Source organism: Pongo abelii, chromosome 5 (assembly GCF_028885655.2).
Source record: "Pongo abelii isolate AG06213 chromosome 5, NHGRI_mPonAbe1-v2.0_pri, whole genome shotgun sequence".
Classification (NCBI taxonomy): Eukaryota; Metazoa; Chordata; class Mammalia; order Primates; family Hominidae; genus Pongo; species Pongo abelii.
Window position 1 is genome coordinate 72,209,534 of NC_071990.2, and position 11,969 is coordinate 72,221,502.

An 11,969-nucleotide genomic window follows, 5' to 3' on the forward strand; every position below is an offset into this window, starting at 1 on the left:
TTGTTTTCACAATGAAAACTTTCATTTCCTGTATTAAAAAATAGACCATAGTACAATGACTCCAGAGAAGAGCTTAAAAAAAGAAGTGCCTTCCTAAGTGATTTTTAGTGATCTTGTAAGAAAATATATTATAAAATAAGAAATAAAACTTTTCATAATCACACATGCATTTTTTATTTCCATATTTTTTTACCAATAAATTACTCCAATCTGCAGGAGTTTAACAGTAATATTTTTGTGTTTCTCCATGTAGGCTACACAGAGGATAAATAAAGAAGTAGGTTGATTATAGAAGTAGGTAACACCAACCTACACAAAAGAGTGTGGTATGACTCACAGTCTCACTGAGTGATTCCGCTTTCTTCATTCCTTAGGTAAGGAACCTGTTTCACCTTTGTGCATTCTAAAATACACTGGTTTGCCCAACTGCCTCCCCTTTGTTTGTCACCCACTTGACTGGCCTAATTGTATGATCAATGATGGCTATGCACGTGTCTCTTGGTATGTATTCTGAGGGGCACAACCTTTGCAGTAGTTCAAGCCTTCTGAAAACACAAACACCAGGATAACAGCATTAACAGCATGGCAAGATATTATGGAAGATGTGGAGAGTCAGAGAAAGGGAAGAAGCATCTAGAATGAAAGAGTAGGTGAGTTCAGAAGATTTTATCAAAGGGACAGCAAATGAAGGGGTAAAAACACACATGGAATGACAAATGCTGAAAAAGGTGAAAGCCTGGAGTCTTCCCTGTCTTTTATCCCCATGAGTCCCAGACAATATATGATACATAGTGTTAACCTGTGCTCAGCAGCATCCTCACTTTTGGTACTTGGTATTCTTTATTGTGTAAAGAAATTATCTGCAGGCACATATCTTTTCTGGAGGAAGTATTCAGGTAAAGGATTCTTCAACTTGACTATTAGCACCAGACTTTTAGCAAACGCCATCATTTTTTGCCTTACGCATTTCCCAGCCAGCTTTCATTTTCAAGGGAAATAGAAGGTTAGGTTCTGCAAATTGAGGTAACATACCTTCTGAGCTTTTGAGGTTTTGAGGGAAATATAGTACAGCATCAACTTAACTCTGAGGTGGGGTGGGGGGCGGTCAAACATTGATTAAATTACTAATGTACTTGTTTATAGAATATATATGTAAGTTTATACTAAATACTAATATACTGATATGGGATAATATGTACATATACATTTTAAGATGAAATAGAAAACTTTAAATAAAGTTTAAACTGAGAGTTTAAAAGATAAAAATTAAAGAAATAGTTGGAAGCAGAATCAGAATAACACCCTACAAAGTACAACAAAGTAGAAGAAAATGAGAAAACAAGAGGGGATAAAAGAATATAAATATATTTTAAAAGCAAGTAAATGGCATTAGTCCTTAGCAGAATTAAACTGTTTTTCTATCTTATTTTTCTTTGTTTCACTGGTATATTAATTCTATTAAAGGTACAATTCTGTACTTTCATTTTTTTCTTTGTATACAGCTTTTGTCGTCAGATCACATTTACCAATTTTACTCAATATCTAATTGTAAGATTTTAGTTTCATCTCTTTTTTCTCTTTTATGAATTAATTTTGTATGTTCACATTATCTTGTTTGTTTAATTTTATTTTCTAAATTTTGCCATACATAGAGATACAAATGATTTTGTATCCAGCCATGTTGCTAAATTCACTTATTAATTATAATGGTTTGTAGATTCTTTTGACTCTTTCTATATATACAAAATTAAGAATAATAAAGACCTTTTTCCAAATTTTTAGGATTTAAACATTTTTGTTCTAACCTTATTTCACTGATTAGGACCTCAAGTATAATATTGAACAAAAATGGCAATAGAAGGCATATTCTATATGATGTCAATTCTTTGATATTTTTGGAAAGTTGTTCTATGGTTCAAACAATCAGTTTGGGTAAATATACCAAACGTGCTTGAGAAAAATGCCAATATCAAGGGCAGTATTGTAGATGTCTCAATTAAGGCAAGTTTATCAAATTTAGGGATGTTCAAGTCATCTGTGTCTTTATTGCTTTTGTATTTACCTCTTCTGTCGGTTACCAAGAGTGATGTGTTAAATCTTCCAACTGTAATTTTGGATTTCCCTATTTTTTTCTTTTTTTATTTCTGATTTTTAAATTCATGTTTTAAAATTTTTATTCTATTTTTGACAAATAATTGTATATATTTATGGGATAAATTATATATATACATAAATATGTATATATTCATGCATCATATGCAATGTGATGTTTTGATATATTCACATTGTAGAATGATTACATAAGCTAATTAAAATATTACCTCACTTATGTTTTTTGGTGTGGTGAGAACATTTATAATCTACTCTTTTAGCAGTTTTGAAACTTACAATACATTATTATCAACTATAGTTATCATTCTGTACAAAAGATCACTAAAATTTATTCCTCCTAAGTGAAACTTTGTAACCTTTGACCAACATCTCTCTTCTCTCCATCTAACTTTCTCCCCAGCACCTGGTAACCACTATTCTATTCTCTACTTCTTTTTTTTTTTTTTCCTGAGATGGAGTCTTGCTCAGTCACCCAGGCTGGAGTGCAGTGGTGGGATCTCGGCTCACCGCAAGCTCCGCCTCCCAGTTCACGCCATTCTCCTTCCTCAGCCTCCCCAGTAGCTGGGACTACAGGCGCCCGCCACCACACCCGGCTAATTTTTTTTTTGTATTTTTAGTAGAGATGGGGTTTCACCATGTTAGCCAGGATGGTCTCCATCTCATGACCTCGTGATCCATCTGCCTCGGCCTCCCAAAGTGCTGGGATTACAGGCGTGAGCCACCACGCTTGGCCTCTATTCTCTACTTCTATGAATTCGGCTTGTTTACGTTCCAAGTATAAGTGAGATTATTTGGTATTTGTCTTTCTGTGCCTGGTTCATTTCACTTAACATAATATTTTCTAGTTTCATCCATGTTGTCACAAATGGCACTATTTCCTTCTTTTCTAAGGCTAATTAATAATCCGTTATGTATATATGCCACATTTTTTCTTTATTCATTCATCTGTTGATGGACACATAGGTTGTATCTCTATTTTGGCTATTGTGAATAATGCTGCAATGAGCATGGGTGTGCAGATATCTGTTTAATATACTGATTTCAATTCTTTAAGGTACTGTCTTCGTCTTTTTAGTGCTGCTATAACAGAATACCACAGACTGAGTAATTTATAACGAATAGAAATTTATTTCTTACAGTTCTGGAGGCTGGAAAGTCTAAGACCAAAGTGCCAGCATCTGATGAGGGCCTTCTTGCTGCATCATCCCATGTGGAAAAGCAAAAAAAAGGAGAGGAAGTGGGAAAGGGAGAGGAGGAAATAGAGAGTGGGAAAGGGTGACGGGGAGAGAGGGAGTGAGAAAGGGAGAAGGGGAGAGAGGGAATGAGAAAGGGAGAGAGGGAGTGAGAAAGGGAGGGGGGAGAGAAGGAACGAGAAAGGGATGGGGAGAGAAGGAGTGAGAAAGGGAGAGAGGGAGTGAGAAAGGGAGTGGGGAGAGAGGGAGCAGGAAAGGGAGAGAGGGAGTAAGAAAGGGAGTGGGGAGAGAGGTAGTAGGAAAGAGAGAGAGGGAGAGAGAGAAGAGAACTGAACTTATTATTCTCACTCCCAATGTGACAGACCCATTACTTAAAAAAAAAAAAAAAAAAAAAAAAAAAAAAAAAAAAAAAAAGCAGCATTAGGCTATTCATCAAGGTTCTATCTTCTAACATCGTCACATTGAGGATCAAGTTTTCCACAGAAAAACTTTGGGGGAACACATTCACATCATATCATCTGCCTCTGGTCCCCCAAATTCATGTCCTTCTCATGTGCAAACTACATTCATTCTATTCCAATAGCCCCCCAAAGTCTTAACTCATTCTAGCATGAACTCAAAAGTCCAAAGTCTCCTTTAAAATCAGATATAAATGAGACTCAAAACATGATTCATTCTGAGACGAGTTCTCCTCCATCTGTGAGACTGAAATAAAAATGTATCCACTTCTAAAATACAATGGAGGGACAGGCTAGACATTTCCATTTCAAAAGGGATAAATAAGTGAAAAGAAAGGGGAAACTGGTTCCAAGTAAGTCCTAATGCCAACATGACAAACAGCATGAAATCTTAAGACTCCAGAATAATCTTTAACTCTTTGTGTTACCTCTGGGCACACTGGAGCAAGGGTTTCGCCCCCAAAGGCTTGGATAGCCCTGCCCCCCATGGCTTTGCTGGGCTCAGCCCATGAGGCAGCTCTTATGGGGAGTCTCATCCCTGCAGCTCTCCCAGACTGGAGTTTCAAGCTTGTAGCTTTACGGCTCTGTGGTTTCAGGGGTGGTCCCATCCCCACCACTTTACTAAGCCTAGTGGGAACTCTGAAGTGGCTTCAACCTTACAGCTCTGCTGGGAATTGCCCTAGTGGGAACTCTGTGGTGGCACCCCTCCTGCAGCAGGATTTTGCCTAAGCCCCCAGGCTGCCTGATACATCCTTTAAAATCCAGGTGGCTGCCATGGCCCAACAGCCCACACAATCTGTGGGCATGTAGAATTAGCACTATGTGGATGCTGCCAAAGTTTATTGCTTGCACTCTCCACAGTAGCAGTCCAAGCTGCACCTAGGCCCAGTTAAGCCATGGCTGGAGTGACTGAGGGGTGCTGTGCCAGAATGTGGGGAGCAGAGATGAGACATGAGGTGGCACAGGGCAACAAACGCTGAGGTCTCAATGGTGCCTCTCTGAAAACCTTGCCCCAAGGCCTTGCTCTGGGCCTGTGATCAGAGGTGCAGCCTCAAAGATCTCTGAAATGCTTCCTGGCTTATTCTCCCATTGTCTTGATGAAAAACAACAGCCTCTCTTTTCTATACCAATTTTTTTCTTAGTCCATTTTGTGTTACTATAACAGAATATCACAGGTTAGGTAATTAATAATAAATAGAAATTTATTTCTCATAGTTCTGGAGGCTGGGAAGTCCAAGATCAAGGTGCCAGTATCTTGAGAGAGACACACACACAGAGAAATAGCAAACTATGCACCCAACAGGGGCTAATATCCAGAATTTACAAAGGATTCAAACAACTAAAAAAATCCATTAAAAATAGGGAAAGGACATGAATAAACATTTTTCAAAAGAAGACATACAAATGACCAATGAGCATATGGAGAATGCTCAACATCACTAATAACCAGAGAAATACAAATTAAAACCACGAGATACTATTTTACATCAGTCAGATTGGCCATTACTAAAAAGTCAAAAAATAACATGCTGGAGAGGATGTGGAGAAAAGAAAGGCTAATACACTGTGGATGGGAATGTGAATTAGTACAACCTCTATGGAAAATAGTATGGAGATTTCTCAAAGAACTAAACGTAGAACTACCAGTTGATCCAGCAATCCCACTATTAGGTATCTATCCCTAAGGGAAATAAATCATTATATCACAAGGATACCTGCACCCATATGTTTATAATGGCACTATTCACCATAGCAAAGATATGGAATCAACCTAAGTGTCCATCAGTGGATGACTAGATAAGAAAAATGTGGTATATACATGCAACGGGATACAATGCAACCATAAAAAATGAAATCATTTCTTTTGCAGCAATGTGGATGGAACTGGAGGTCATTATCTTCAGTGAAACAACTCAGACACAGAAAGACAAACACTGCATATTCTCACTTATAAGTGGGAGCTAAACAATGTGTACACATGGATGCAAGAGTGTGGAATGTTAGACAATGGATACTTCCAAGGTTGCAAGGTATGGGAGGAGGTTGTATGATGAGAAACTACTTAGTTGGTACACTGTACATTATTCAAGCGATGGATATCCTAAAAGCTTTGAGTTCACCACTAACTACACAACCTATCCATGTAACAAAATGACACTTGTAGCCCATAAAATTATACAAATTGAAAAAAAAACCTTTTTAATGATATAGAATTTCAAAGTTATTTTCTTTAATCTCTTTAATAATATAATTTTCTTTTGTTTTATATAATTTCTTCTGAGAAGTTGGTTTTTAGCAGCGTCATTGTTCATTTGAAGGTAATATGCCATTTTCCTTTGACTGCTTTAAATGCTATTGTTTTGTTTTGTTTTTGACTTTCAGAAGTTCAACTATGAGGCACCTCTGTGTGATTTTCTTTTAGTTTAAATTTATTCTTCTACAGATTTGTAGATTTCTGAATCTGTAGCGTGATGTCTTTCATCATTTTGGAAAATGTTTGGTCATTTTATGTATTACTTCTGTCATAATTCTCTATCGCCTGTACTGGGACTACAGTTGCACATATACTAGGACTTTTCACTATGTCTCACATTTTTCTCAAGTTGGTTTTTAAAGTTTTTAAAATATTTTTTAGTTTGGTTTAATCTGGACATTTTCTATTGACTGGTCTTGCAGTTTGCTATCCTTTTCTTCTACTGCAATAAATCTGTAATTTTGTTTCTAAAAATTAGCGTTGCCCTTTGCATTTGATTACATTTTAATAATTTTTTTGTAGATTTGATTTGACTTTTTAGTAGAGTCCAATGTTGTGGTGAAATTTTCCATCTTTTCATTTATTTTCCTGAGCATTTAATTAGTTATTTTAAAGTCCCCTCTGACAACTTCAGTATCTTGATCACCTAATATTGGTGAAAAATAGATCGCCACATATTTTTACTGACTTTTTTTCTCTTGGGTTTGCTAATCCTGTCTTATTTCTTGACATTCCTATGTGTTATAGAAGATTGAATAATAAAAAATATTAGAGATATTTGGAGGCATTGGCTGCTGCTTTACTCTTCCAGAGAGAATTTATTTTGCTTTCTCACAGGCAGTTAAAGTACAGGAAGCTGGACTGGAATTAATTCAGTTTTGTGAGATCCACTCTGTCTCCAACTTATTTTCACTCCTATGATACTGTTTTTTCCAGCATTTGCCTATAAATCTTAGATGTTGATCAGTGCCCCTTCTCCTTAGAGAGCTCTGGACTCTATTTTTTTTTCCTGTCTTTATTATTTTTCCAAGATCTCTGCTCATCTTTCCAGAGAACTAGACACTGTTTTGTACTTGGCATCTCTTCCTCAAGCTTCTATGCTGCACAACAGATAGCACATTCCTTCAAGGGAAACACGAGTCAAGGTATTGGGCTCCCCAACTGTGTTTTGTTTCTCTCTGGATTAATTTTTCTTCAAGTCCAACCTGCATGGATATCCCTGAACTCCAAGTTCTGCCTTCCCAGCCTCCCCAAAATCTCATCTCAGGTTTCTGTTAGCAAGCTCTTTCTGCTTTTCTTTTCTTTTTTTTTCCTTCTGCTTAAAAAATAGCAAATGTCTCAAGTGAAAAAGTGCTACAGAGTATAATGTTCACCTAAATGAGTTTCTTCTCGCTCTGAAGTTCTGTGTCTCATGTCCTGTCTCCTCTGGTCTCTCATTCATTCCTTCCAATAGATGTTTTTGTGCTTAGTCTAAATTTTCTAATGGTTCATTATGGGAGTATTGGTCAGTATCAGCTATTCCACCCATACTGAAAGCAGGAATTTTTGTTGTTGTTGTTTGTATTTTCTGTTCTTAAATTTCCATTTGGTTCTTTTTTATATGTGTGTTTTTTTTTTCTGAGAATGTTTGTGTTTTTTTTTTTATTTCAAGAGGGTTCATAGTTGCTTTTTGAGGTATTTTTAAAAAATTATAGATGCTTTAAAATCTGGTCAGATCATTCCAGTATCTGCGCTGTGTTGATGTTGTGTCTGTTGATTGGTTTTTCTCATTAAACTTGACATTGTTCTGGTTCTTGGCATGACAAGTTACTTTTTATTGTATTTAGATCGTGTTACTCTTTAATACCAGGCTGGCATGGCAGTCAGGCCCCTCTCACACACAAAGCCTCCACAGACACCTACCATCCAAGAGGGAGCACCATGTAGTTGCTACTGGGTTGTGGTGGTAATGTCTGCTGACAGTCCTGGTGTCAGCTGCTGCAAATGACAGGGTGGGGGAGGGCACATTTTTTTTCTCTGGAGTGTTTCTGGTGTCACCCAAGAGGTTATGCCCTGCATAGGCACTCCCTTCCAGGTCCTTTGGCTAAAGAAAATAGGCTTATTTTGTTTTGTTTTGTTGCTTGGTTTTTGTTTTGTTTTGGTTTTTGGGGGTGTACACTTACCATTCTTTCTAGCTTGTGAAATTTTCCATTGTCCAGGCTAGGATATTTAGGAGGCAGAAAACATCCTGCCAGTTTGTTCCTTGAGTATAACATCTATAAGAAGGATGCCTTCTTTTCTTCACATTTCAGAATTTTCTTATGTTTGTTTTACATATTTTTTCCCGGGTTTTTAGGTGTTATTAGGTGAGAGGTATAGGGTGAAATGTATCTACTACCTTTAGATAGGATGACATGGAAATCTTCATTATAATTTTTTAACATTTATTTTCCATTTAAACATTATTTTGTAAACTTTTAGCCCTCTAGCATCATGTAGAATGAAATTTTTACAGTGATCTTGCTCCTGGGTGGAAAGGAGCAGTCAGGACAGAGCATTATACAAATTACTTAGATTCTGGCCCCTCAGCTCGTATGCAGAGGATAGAATCCTGGAGACCAGCATTCTTTTTTTTTCTTTTGTAAAATGAGGCTGACTGTCCTTATTTTTCTCAATATAAAATCTTTTTTTTACTAGAGTAAATTTTTAAAATTCGTATAATTCTAATAAAAGTTTTAAAATTGTTCCAGATTCCCAAATCCAAGCATAAAAAATATATTTTCTCTTGGTATATTTCATTACATTATTTTAAAGTTACTTAATATTTTTTAAATTTTAATTTCTAATCTCTCGAAACTTCTTCATTAGCAATTAAACATGTATACATCTTTTATTAAAATTAAACAATAACAGCGTATTTCCAGACTTTGTTTTCTTCTTTGGCTACCATCTAGTTCCTATTCCACTTGCTAGCCAATTTGTCAAAGTATTTAAGTTTCCACTTCATCTTGTGTCACTTCACAAGCTGTTGCTGTCTGGATGCTCTTCAGACCCCTGAATCTTAGCTCCGCAGGGTCACCAATTACCCCCCTTCTCCTAAATGTGGTGGACACTTTCTAGCCTGTACCTTGCTTGAACTCTGCATTTGATTACTGTTTGACATTTCCTACTCCTTTCAGTTTTTTACTTTAAGTAAAACAAACAACTTTATTTTTTCCAAGATGACTTTTTAATTTTTTTAATCAGAAATACAAATTCATGTAAAACATTTACACGATACTTAAGAGAAACTCAAATCTGCTTTCCCAGTGTACTACTCCAGAGGAGGGCACAATTAGGTTTCTGCTTATAATTTCATTAGATAAAAACTTTATATTTGACATAATACTATTTTGGTACACTTAAAAATGTTCTTCTAACTCATGGTAATTTTTTTTATTGCCCTTTGGCCATCCCCCTTCAAATGATGTGAGCCCATGTCTTCAGAGAATAAAAGAATTTTAAAAATCATTCCTCAGTTTTCTGAGTTTCAAAATAGCTATTGAAACACATGTTAAAATAATAGTTTTAAGAAAAAAGGATTCAAGTTATGAATTTAGTCTATTTGAGTTATGTCCTCAGTGTTTTTTGTCTCACAAAATGATGCTCTCATCTGTACAGTTGTGTAATCCGGAAATCTGGAAGTCATTGAAGCTCCTCACTCACTCTTATCCTCAAGTCCCATTAATTATAGAGTGCTACCAGTAGTATTTTCTAAATATCACTAAATTATTCTAGTTTTCTTTCATCTTTACTGCCATCACCCTAAACTATTAGAATCTACTGTCTGGATTTCATTCTATAGTAGATACTACTCTTGTAAATCTCCATCCAAAGCGTATGTATCTGGCTCACCTCAAAACTATTTCCATATTTGCAGCTAGAATGATGCTTTCAGAGTGCAAATGTTATTGTATTTTAAAACTTTTTAAACTCTTCAGAAATTTTTTTATTGCTTTAAGAATGGAATTTTTTAAATCCCAATCTTGGCTTACAAAGCCCTGCATGTTATGCCCCGATTTTCACTCTCCAGCCTCATTATTCATTCTCTATTACCTTACTCTCAGCTATAGTTGTACTGGTTTCTCACTTCTTCCTGATATGGTCTGGACCTATTCACACACACTGAATTGACTTCCTGCTCTTTCCTCAAAGTGCATTCTTAAATCATTTATCTTTTCTGATTTTTATTACATATTCTAATTTTTCTGGTATATTTTTAAAATTTCCAAATCATTTTATTATCTTGATACTTTCTAGAACTGATTTTCTTCTTTTTTAAACAATCAGTCTCCTTAGAGACTGTCAAAAATTACCAATGTCAACTATATTGCAAGTCATCATGACAGGGTTTTGGGAAAGGTTTTCAATGAGCAATAATTGCATCTCAGACCTCAGTGGCTGTGATACTACCACTGTGCAAAGCTAGAACTGATTTTCTATAATTTTCAAATATAAAATTGTATTATTCTTAAGTAACATTACCTACTTTACAATATTTATTCCATCTGATTTCTTCCTTCTTATTTAATTATATTGTTTAATACTTTCAGAACAATATTCAGTAATAATGGAAAGAGCAGGCATCTCTCCTGATTTTCTAACGTGTATGCAACCATCATACTCTCTGTCTCTCACACACACAAACACACACACACACACACACATAGCGAGAGAGAGAGAGAAGAGTTAACATGGCAAACCTGAGACTGCCATCTGTAGAAAGACTTGCTTGCAAGGTTGGCCCTTGGGTGGCATCTGGATCATGGTAGGATTCCTACCATTTCCTGTTAAGAATACTTTATATGCCTAAACTGTGCAAACAATATGGTTTATGCTGAACATCTTTCCTTCTGAGGTTTTAGAAAATGCTAGGCAGACAGTGTCTGTGTGACCAGCTCCCAATAAAAAACTGGGGCCTTGAGCTTCTAATGAACATCTCTGGTAGACATTTCACTTGTGTTGTTATAACTCATTGCTGGAGGAATTTAGCTCATCCTGTCTGACTCCACTGGGAGAGGACCCTGGATTTCACCCCGTGCCCTTTTTTCCTTTGCTAGTTTCATTTTATATCCTTTCACCATAATAAATCACAGCTGTGAGAATATACAACTATATGCCGAGTCCTGTGAGTTCTCCTAGTAAATTATCAAAACTAGAGTGGTCTTAGAGACTCCCAAAACACACAACACCTGCATATATACACACATATAAATACACATGCATATATACATATGTATGATTATGTTAAAGGAGTACTCGCCATTAAAATATTCATTAGATTCTACCAGTGACTTTTTCTCACCTGTTGATATGATTATATCATTTTTCTCCTTTGACTTATTAGTATATATTTTATAAATTGATTTCTTATCACCAAGTCATTCTTGTTTCCTGATGCTCTCTCTTCTTGACTTCTGTGACAATGCTGTACACTGGATTATTTCCCTCCTTCTTTGAAGGCTATTTCCATCTCCTTCCTGCATGAGTTTCTCTTTCTTTCTTTTTGTGTCCTTTAGGTATGTTTGTGCCTTGCCCTCGGCTCTTTTTTTTTCTTATTTTTTAATTATAAAGACCATAATTAAAAATTATAATTTAATTCTCAGACTCTCTTATGCATATTCATTATTTGAAGTATGGCCCATATGCATATGACATATCAAACTCTGTTTCCAGCAGCTCTGACCCCTTTCTGCATTTCAGATGCATAGATCGAATTTCCTCCTGGGCATCACCCCTAGATATCTCATTCTCACTACAAACTCAATGTATTTAAAATTGAACTCATTATCTTTCCCTCACTTACTTCTCTGTTTTCAATCTCAGTTAATTACACTAAGCTATAAAACTGGGCTTTATCCTTGACTCCTTTCCCTCACTCATCCCACACAAATTATCATTCTCCAAGTTCAGTTGATTCTATACATCTTTCAA

General features: G+C 36.0%; 1 non-coding gene across 1 annotated transcript; it reads right to left on the bottom strand.

Annotated features, from left to right (window-relative positions):
- Positions 1-10,325: 10,325 nt before the first annotated feature.
- LOC112131725 (U4 spliceosomal RNA) lies at positions 10,326-10,462 on the bottom strand. Its single transcript, XR_002913694.1, has one exon. It is a non-coding gene; the product is annotated as a U4 spliceosomal RNA (small nuclear RNA).
- Positions 10,463-11,969: the final 1,507 nt, after the last annotated feature.